This window comes from Equus caballus, chromosome 11 (assembly GCF_041296265.1).
Source record: "Equus caballus isolate H_3958 breed thoroughbred chromosome 11, TB-T2T, whole genome shotgun sequence".
NCBI classification, from domain to species: Eukaryota; Metazoa; Chordata; class Mammalia; order Perissodactyla; family Equidae; genus Equus; species Equus caballus.
Genome location: NC_091694.1, coordinates 7,273,814 through 7,283,750, shown reverse-complemented (window position 1 = coordinate 7,283,750; position 9,937 = coordinate 7,273,814). Strand labels below are relative to the sequence as shown.

Genomic DNA, 9,937 nt, shown 5'->3' with positions numbered 1-9,937 from the left:
CACATTTCAGAACGGTGTAACCACAAACTCTATTTCTCGCTCATGTTACATGTCTGCAGTGGGTGACTTTTCTTGGGGACCCAGACAGAAGAAGCGGCCCCTGTCTGCAGTACGAGAAGGGGAACCACACAGTGGCTCCCAGAGCTTCTGCTCAGAAGGGGCACGGTCACTTAGGCTCACATTTCATTGGCCAGAGCAAGTCCTATGGCCAAGCCTGATGTCAAAGGGATGGAGAAGCACAATCCTCTTCCTTTTACATGGCGGGGCAGCATGTAATTGCAATCACGGCACAGCCTACCTTCCAAGGCTTCTGTTAGCTCAGCTCGAAGGTCACCCCACAGCGCAGAAAGCTCACGGCTTCCTGCTTGTCTCAGGGCAAGGAAGGGAGGGGCCGCAGGGTGGCTTAGCAACACAGGTGTGCGTTTTCTTTTCATTAGCTACAGACAGGACATTTGGCCGTATGCACATGGCAATGCCACGGGGACCCCACTTTAAACCAGATGCACACCAGGCCCTCAGAGGTACACACTCCAACACATCACTTGTCCAGCTCCCTCAGTAGACGACAAATTCCTTGAGGGGTGGCTCATGTCTGGGGCACCCTAGGATTTTTCCATGTCAAGACCAGGATCTGGAACGACTACCCACTCCAGAGCAGGCCCTTGTCCTCCTCTCCCTGGTTCCTGTCCTGGAAAATGCTTCCGGCCCATGAGGGCAGAGCGAGAGGAGGCCTGGAATAATGAGCCCCGGCAGCAAGGCGCACACAGTAGGACAGGGAGCCTGGCGCCCTCCCTTGCGCTCTTGAGCCCATCAATGCTTGCTCCTGGGGGCAGCTCTGGGGGCTTCCGCAAATCTCGTCGGGATGCGTTCTCAGGGCAAACGCTGGGTGTCTGTAGGATGGAGTAGGGTGGGCACCCCACAGGCTTCTCCCTGCCTCCTCAGCACTGTGTTTGCTCTTTCCACCTCCTCGACGGCCATCCCCACTCCCTCCTCAGTCCTCAAGGATGAGCTGAAGCCACTTCTCTGGAAGGTGTCCTGTCTACTCCAGGCCTTCCTGAGCCCTCCCTTCTGGGCTCCTGCCACCTGCGATGCTTCTGTCTGATGCTTCTGACAATACCTGTGTTGTTATTGACCTGTATCATGGCCTTTGTTTCCTGGTGAGGCGGCAGCCTCCACAAGAGCAGAGCCTTATGCTCTAGCCCCTGTGCCCTTTCCCCTGGGGGTCCTAGCACCTGCACTCCTTTCCCACTTCCCATGGCCTGCTCATCCTCATCCTTTCCAGCTCATGTCACCTCCTTAGAGAAGTGGCCCCTGATCACACTTCCTAGAGGCCACCCCTGTTCACTCCATCACTGGACCCCGTTTATTTCCTGCGGGATCATCCCATGCTGTGTCACACGTTCATTTCTTCCTTTGCTCCTGCCCTTCCACCTCCCTCACTGGGGTGGAAGCCATGCAACCACAACAGTCCTGCCCGGTTTGTCCAGCACAAACCTCCCTGCTGCCTACACCGGGCATTCAGCTGGTGTTTAAGGCTTGTTTGTTGAATGAACAACTGAGTGAACAAGGAACCGGTCTGGCTGCAGAGGCTGGCCCCAGAGGGCCACTGGGTGGCCCAGGCCCGTGTTCCCGGAAGGAAGAGTGGCCTCAGCCATAACTCGCTCAATGTTCAGTCCTGGGGTTCCCACTGGGCAGGGGGCCACCTTTGGGCCCTGTATTGGTTTCCCAGGGATGCTGAAACAAATGGCCACAATTCTGGGGACTTACAACCACAGACCTTTCTCCTCTCACAGCTCTGGAGACCAGAAGTCCTAAATCAAGAAGTCGGCAGCTCCCTCCAGAGGCTGTAGGGAGAATCCCGCTTTGTCTCTTCCAACTGCTGGTGGCTGCAGGCACTCCTTGGCTTGTGGCAGCATCACTCCAGTCTCTGCCTCTGTCTGCACACAGAAGGCCTCCCCTTCTGCCTGTGTCTTCTTCTCTTCTGTCTCTTATTAGGACACAAGTCATTGGATTTAGGGCCCACCTGGATAATCCAAGTGATCTCAACGCAAGATCCTTGGTTCAGTTAAGTCTGCAAAGACCCTCTTTCCAAATTAGGCCATATTCCCGGGCTCCAGGTGTTGGGACTACTCAGCTTTCTACAGGGACCATGCCAGCACTGCACCCTCGGGAGCTAAGTAGGCAGGACTCAAACGCCTTCTGTTCCGGCGAAGGCGGGCACGGCCTTGTCACGGAGGTGGAGGCACAAGAGTGGTTCCCTTGTTCAGCCGTGAGCCCGGCTCTGGAGGCCCCGTGCGTATGGAGCCGCAGGAACACTGCCGGCCGCTGACCATGCTGAGAGTGTTGTTCCTGTGTCATATGTTTACTTACAAAACTCAACTACCTACACATTAACTAGCGCAATTGTACCATAAGTGCATGTCTTCTTGATAGCGTTTCCAGTGTGTTTTTGTGTCTCAGAAACGTCTTCCGTGATGGTGGAATTTGGCTTCAGCAAATCTGAACACTCAGCTATTGGGCACCTGGCAAAACCGTGCCATGTGTACCTCCTGGGCAGCGGTGTTGTCCTGGGACTGCTGAGTGCTTAGCGTGGGTGCCAATAAACACTCAACGGGAACTTTCTGAATGGATGCCTAACAGACCTCCGCTAAGCAGCCCTTGATCCCATCTCAGGGAGCTGAGATGTTTAAAATCGGCCTGATATTTCCTACACAGCCATGGGGAGGGAGGAAGAAAGAGATTCTGGGAGCCCAGGGGTCCTGCTGACCAGAAGAGTGTCAGGATTCTGCTTTGGGCTCCTGCCTCAGGGCCTTTGCACTCGCTGCTCCACTGACCCAGAGTTGTCTTGCCCTGCTAGGCTGGCACCCCCCTTCCTCAGTTTTCTGCCACAAGTGTCACCTTATCAGAATGGTCTTCCTTACTTCCCTGTACAAAATACACCGTCACTAGCACTGCCTGCTGCCCACCACACCGCATCCCCAGGAGCCCCTGTCCCTTTTCTTCTGCTTTACTGTGTTTTTCATGGCATTTATAGTCAGCTACTTATCACTGATTTCTTTGGTCACTCTCCCCCTCACTGGAATGTCAGCTCTGTAAGGGCAAGGATTTGCTCTGCTTTGCTGACTGATGTCTACCCAGTGCCTAGACTAGTGCCTGGCATGCAGGGGGTGCTCCAATGAATGAGTGAATGAATGAGGAGCCTCAGTCGGGGAAGGAACCACACAAGCAGGTCCCTTACCCTGGTGGTTGCCCGGGTGGATGTGTCCTGAACATCGTGCACACCTGGCACTCACTGCCGGGAACACGGGGGCCAGGTGTCCTTTGGAGCTCTGGGGACAGAGGCAGTGACAGGGGCTGAGGGTGCAGAGCACAGAGGCCCGGCTCTCCCCACTGTGTGCAGGGCACCTGCATGGCTGTGACTCCACACAGAATACGATGCTCATGGAAGGGGCTGGATGATGTCCTGGGAGCAACGTCTCCCTGTAGCCAGACCAGGCCTGACCCGGGCGCTGGGGCTCCCACCCCCAGCCCCACCCAAGCTGCTCTGTGGTCACGCAGGCAGTTCCCACACGCCACCTTGAGAGTGGACCTCCTCTCAGGGTCGTGAGAGTGAATGCAGGAGGAATTTGCTGAATCTGGAGGGACTTCTGAAGGCCTGTGCGAGGAGCAGTTAGACTCCTAGGTTCCCTCCTCCACTGGCCGAACTTGCACGGAATTCATTTTCTGGAGAGATGGATGGAGAACGGCTGTGGATCCAGGGAAGGCTGGGGGAGGCATCGCTCAGAGGACTCTGCCCTGACACACAGTCTTCAAACACCTCACCTGTCTCTCGCTCGTTACTGATGACGCGTTGTGAGGATGTTTGGGAAAAGCCTCCGTTTGGCTAGTTTCGCTGCTCTGACAGAGCACAGCACCCCTTGGAGCAGCACAGCAGACTTGGTTTCTGGCTTACAGAGGCGCCCCCTGGGCGTCTGGTGGGTGGCCCTCCGTGAGATGATTCCGGGTCCGGGCTCCTCCTGTCTCAGGACCTGACCTCACCATCCCCTAGGGCTTCCGCTGGATTCTCAGCATCCGGCCAACAGGGGGCGCAAGAGGGAGAACGTGGAGGATGCAGTGGGGATAGAATTTAGGGCCTGGCCTGGAAGTCACCATCACGACTTCTGTATTTCAAGGCGCTGCTTCCCTGCAGGGGACACTGGTGATCTCTGTGTGTCTGGGAGGAGGAGGAAGAGGGGTTCCGTAAGGACACAGCAGTCTCAATGTGGAAAAAGAGACCAAAACACGCAGAAGAGAGGACTCGGGGAACAGAGACAACGCAGGAGCAGAAAAAAACTAAAACAACAATTTAAAACATAAAATTAACATATTTCAAAAAACAAGGGATGTTAATCTGCCAAAACTAAAATAGGATTGACTTTAAAAGAAATCTTCAGGGAATAAGAGAGCTTTTTGAAACTGAAAATTAAATGGTGAGCTTGCCCACGTTATTGCGGCCTCTGCCCGAGGGGAGAGTCAGGGGCCTCTCAGAGCCCCCTCCAGCCAGATGAAGGGTCTCAGAGCAGAGAGACAAAGAGGAAGATGCAGGAGGAGGCCCAGCAACCTCACAGGGACATTGGGGACCGCCTCTTGGGCAGGCACAGAAGTCAACAGGCCCATGTTCCTCACAAGGGCTTCTTCCCAAAAATGTAAGAACCTGGGGTTTCCCAGGGCCAGAAAAGGAAGAGAAGTAGACGTGGAGGCTGAGGAAGGAACCGAGGGCGGGCACAAGTGGTAGAGAGTTGAAATGAAGAGGACAAAGGGCGTGAGGGTGCAAGGGCAGCTGGAGAGAGCCCCTGGGCCTTGGGCTGCTAAGATGGGCCACAACCCCTCCAGGGAAAGCCAAACCTGTCCCAGGGAAAAAGAGAGACTCCTTCAGAGTTCCCGACATGGGTCCCACATCCTGCTGGCTCTGAGGTAGAGCTGCCAGATAAAATGCAGGACACCTAGTAAAAACGCTAAATCTGACTTGAGACTGACTAATGGTGACTTGAGAATTGAGGACCCAACTACCATCACAGGCAGAAAACTCAGAATCCTCCAGGCCCGCTGAGACTTCAGTCAAAGCCGGGGGAGAGGCCAGGATCTCAGACACACGCGTGCGCGCGCACACACACACACACACACACACACACAGTCCGTCTCAAGTCGTCGCAGCTCAGCTCTGGTCCAGCTGTTCAGTTCTCAGGCACTGGGAGAGTCAATCCTGGGGGTGGAGCAAAGGAGGGACTTACCTGGGACAATCGCCTGTCTCCCCTTGCCGATAGGAGAGGCCGCAATCCTCTTTCCGCGTCTAAGCGGTCCTGTTCTAATCCCAGAGCAGTCAATGCCCGCTTCCTTCTCAGGAAGGGTCTCCGTGGTCACTGTGACGGTCAGTCCCAAAGTCGATCAGAGATGCACACTCGACCTCTGCCTGCCACCGCCTCTGGCCTGAAAGTCTTCATTCTTCTTCCTTGGCTGACGACACGGCTCTCTGTGTCAGTATTTGTCAAAGGTCTTGAATTCCTCATCGTGCCAGCACGGCACACTCAGAGATGCCCTCGTCGTGGTGCCCACCGTGGAGAGGGGCGCTCGGGCCAGCAGTCTGGAAAATGCAAGTGAGTCCCAGCTCCCCACCCCGATGGACCTGGGGCAGGGACACCTGGGGTGCAGGTCCCCTCAAGGCTCCTCAGGGGCTGTCACCCTGCAAGTGGAGGAGGCGGCAACCAGGAGACCGGGGTCACTCCAAGGCAGGGGGTGCCCTGGCCTGCTGTCTGGCCTGTTTCCTCCGGTGTAGTGTGGGGGGGTGGACTAAATGACCTGTGTGGTTTCTCAAGCTCCGTTTGTCTAGAATCAGGAGATGCCTGAGGGAGACTTGAGTGTGCCTGCCTGGCACGCAGTGGCTGTCAATAAAGGTACGATGTTGTTTACAAAGATAATCACCAAAGGCAGGGGGCAGTGGCTTCTCCTTGGATCACTAGGTAGGGGCTACTTTATCCTCGTAGTGGGAGGTGGGTACCAGCTATCGAAAGGAGCCTCCCGCGAGCTGACCATGACCCTTTCCCTTGTCTGGGTTAGGAGAAGGACACTGACCTGTGATTGCCAGGCCCTTGGCTTCTGAGGGGCCCCAAGAAGGTGGCAGGTACCAAGGGCGATCCCTGAGCATGCTGTTTCTGTATGAGGAGAAATTCAGGATGAGCACGAAGTTCTGGTGCAAACAGTACCTTGTTGCCTGTGAGAGACTTGTGGAAGCCACCAAATTGGAGAGAAAGCAGAGGAGAGGCCTGGTGTCCATCAGAGACCGTCCAGAGGCCGTCACCTTCATGGTGACCACAGAGAACCTTCATGCATACCTTGAGGAAGCCTGCTAGGGAGGGACTGAAATGGACTGGTGATGGATGGACTGGATGGACTCAGTCCTTATCCTGTGGTCCAGGTGGTGGTGCCTGTCTCCCCAGGTGAGACCCTCCCACTCAAGGTCTTGGGCTGAGGTCTGAGGACCCACGCTTTTATACCTGACAAGCCTTCAGGGAAAACCAGTGAGTCCAGCTCTGGTTACCGGTGATTTGAGAGGCTGTGTGGTGTTGTATTTGCTTGTCTCTGTGTGTCCTTTTGTCAGACCTAGTCTCTGATGATAACACAGTGGATTGGGGCCAGAGGGATCCTGGCCAAGAACAAGGAGGGAGGCAGCTGAGTCTTGGGTTCTGAGAGACAGAATTCCCCCTCTGTTCTCATGGCCCCAAAACAGCTGCTGTGGCTCGCCACCTCTACTGCCCTCTCTGAACAGCCCAAATTTGGGGGCAGGGGCTCCACTCAGCATCCCAGTGTTTAGAGATGGCCTAGGGTGGCTGGTCTTCAAGAAATACAGGAAATGATCCAGGATCTGAGAAGGCCCAGACCCCAGTGCATGGCTTTGGATGTTCCTGCTCCAGAAATACAAAGCCAGGCCACTCTCTTCCAGGTCTTTAGACCAGAAGGAGTTGCATTTTCCACCCCGTCCTGTGCTCACTTACTCCTGGGGAAATTCCAGAGCAGTGTCTTCTAGCATAATCTGGTGTGATCCACCGTGGCCACAAAGAATGCCTGTGAGGAGCCCCAGGCCCATCTCGGGGGCTTTCTCGGCCAGCCCCTCCCCGGCTAAGGCACAAGTGCGGATGGGGCAGCTGGGGACGTGATGCTCACTGGAGGCCGTGCTTGCGTTCTGGTCTGGAAGTCTTTCCCTAGCCTGCAAGGTGCTGTGTCAGGCTCAGGGGAGGAGTCGCCCGGCTCCCCCCAGGCCTGAGGCTGGCTTCAGGGACCCCTCGGCCACAGGATCGTGTCTCCCCACCCCTTCCCTAGTGAGCGATTCAAAGCCCAGCTTGGTGTGCGGAGGGGACAGTCAGGAGAGACTGAAGGTCTGATGTGTGTCTGTCCACAGGGAGTTCCACGAGCCCAGCTGACACTCGTCCTTCCCCAAAGAAGGTGCCAGCCTGCACGCAAGCACTGAGGGGTGGGGAGGCACGGCCTACCTCCAGGGTGAGGTGTCTGAGGACCTGCAACACTGCCCTGCAGCCCTTGCCTCTTGGGAGCCGGACCTACTGGGCTGGAGCCCTGGGGCTCCCGTGTCTCCCTCCTGCTTCCCTTCCCAGGTCCACGCAGCCTCCGCACCTCCACCCGGCCCAGCCCCCCCAGGACGTGCAGCACAGGGTCTTGCTGTGCACTCAGGCCCAGCGCTGAACTGAAGGGATGGGTGATGCAATCCCTCAGTGGTTGGCTGTCCTGGCCACTGTCCCTCCCAAGCTTCCTGCCATGGGTTATGGGGCCACATCACCTGAACACGGGAGAGGTAAAGCGAGGAGAACCTGAGGAGGCAGCTCGCTGCCTGTCACTGTGTCCTCACAGGTCCCTGCTCTGCAGCATCCACTTCCTGAGCCTGGTCTTCCTGGTGGTGCCCTGCTCCTGAGGATGCTCGGTGCTGTCCTCTGGGTGAACAGGCCTCAGAGGGGCTCTGGAGGGAGACAGAGTCAGCCTGCCCAGGGGAGTCCACCGTGCAGCCCACTGTCCCCATGAGGACCTCCAGAGACAGGCTCTCAGACCAGAGGGAACAATTTTCAGGCTCCAGACTTTGAGATAAGAAATGTGCCAGAACTGTGGTTGCAGAGGGAGCAAGGCCCTCTGTGTAGGAGTGAGAGCCACCCCATGTCCCCAGGGAGGAGACAACATCTGGATTCTTCCTGCTTTGAACAACCCAACATTCTCCCAACTTAAACATAAGCAACATAAAAGTAAAACATCTGTGATAGGATGATTTTCCAGAGAAAAGTTAAAATCATCTCTCTTATACAGATGTAAAAATCAGCATGCATCAAAGATTGCATTCAACTCATTAATCAGTGAGGGAACCAGCCAGATGTATACCTGGTTCAAAAGAGAGTCAGAAGAACAGACACCTTTACAGGTCCACGTGCCGAGGGAGGCAGAGCTGTGAAACAGCTTCCGTCCGAGTAGAATTGGGAATCCAGGCGGCATCCTCAGGGGTGTAGACAATGCGTGGTTTCTCACTGATACACTAATTTTCCCCACACACTTCGCCTGACTTCACATTTTCTCCCCTACCAAATCTTCCTGCAACTTCTTAAAAAGGTATATACTCTCGCTCTCACTGTCTCCACCTTCTCCCCATCCTCCACCTCACCCCTCAACCCACTGAAACATGGCTTCCACCCCCACTCCTCAGAGTCCCCAGGGATCCCCTTGCTGTGAAATTCAAGTCGCAGTCCTTGAATAACTTGACCTCTTTGTAGCATCCCCTCCCCCACTGCCCTGCATTCTCTGTGGCTGAATTCTTCAGGTTTTTCTCCTAGTTCTCTGACGGCTTCAGTCTACCTTGGGAAACTTCTTCCTCTTAAATTTTGTCCACTCTTGAGATTTCCATCTTAGGCTGTCTCTTCTTATTCTATTCATTTCCATTGTGCTGTCTCATGCCATCCGTAATCTTATTTACCATCAATATTCTCACATCATTTCTTTCTTTTTTTTTCTTGTTTCTCTTTTTTTTTAATTGCGGTAACATTGGTTTATAACATTATATAAATTTCAGGTGTACGTATTATATTTCAATTTCTGTGTAGATTACATCATGTGCACCACCCAAAGACTAATTACCATCCATCACCACATACATGAGCCTAATCACCCCTTTCCCCCTCCTCCCTGCCCCCTTCTCCTCTGGAGACCACCAATCTAAACTCTGTTTCTATGTGTTTGTTTGTCACTGTTTTTATCTTCTACTTATAAGCGAGATCTACAGTATTTGACTTTCTCCCTCTGACTTATTTCACTTAGCATAACACCCTCAAGGTCCATCCATGTTGTCACCAATGGTCGGATTTCATCATTTCTTGTAGCTGAGTAGTATTCCATTGTGTATACACACCACATCTTCTTTATCCGTTCGTCCCTTGATGGGCACCTAGGTTGCTTCCGAGTCTTGGCTATTGTGAATAATGCTGCGATGAACATAGGGCTGCATGTATCATTATGCATTCATGTTTTCATGTTCTTTGGATAAATACCCAGCAGTGGAATAGCTAGTTTTCCCAACGCAATTTGTTGAAGAGACTTTCTTTTCTCCATTGTATGTTCCACCTCCAGCTTTGTTCTTTTTTCTCAGGATTCCTTTGGCTATTTGGGGTCTTTTGTTGTTCCATATATGTTTTAGGATTCTTTGTTCTATTTCTGTGAAAAATGTTGTTGGAACTTTGATAGGGATTGCACTGAATCTGTAGATTGCTTTAGGAAGTATGGACATTTTAACTATGTTAATTCTTCCAGTCCAAGAGCACAGAATATCTTTGCATTTCTTTGTGTCTTCTTCAATTTCTTTCAACAATATTTTATAGTTTTCAGTGTACAGACCTTTCACCTCTTTGGTTAAGTTTAT

General features: G+C 53.6%; 1 long non-coding RNA gene across 1 annotated transcript; it reads right to left on the bottom strand.

Moving 5' to 3' along the window:
* Positions 1 to 9: 9 nt before the first annotated feature.
* LOC138916214 (uncharacterized) lies at positions 10 to 6,215 on the bottom strand. The gene is made up of 3 exons (XR_011423139.1): positions 6,109 to 6,215; positions 5,271 to 5,620; positions 10 to 4,213 (listed from the first exon to the last, which is right to left on the bottom strand). It is a non-coding gene; the product is annotated as an uncharacterized lncRNA (long non-coding RNA).
* Positions 6,216 to 9,937: the final 3,722 nt, after the last annotated feature.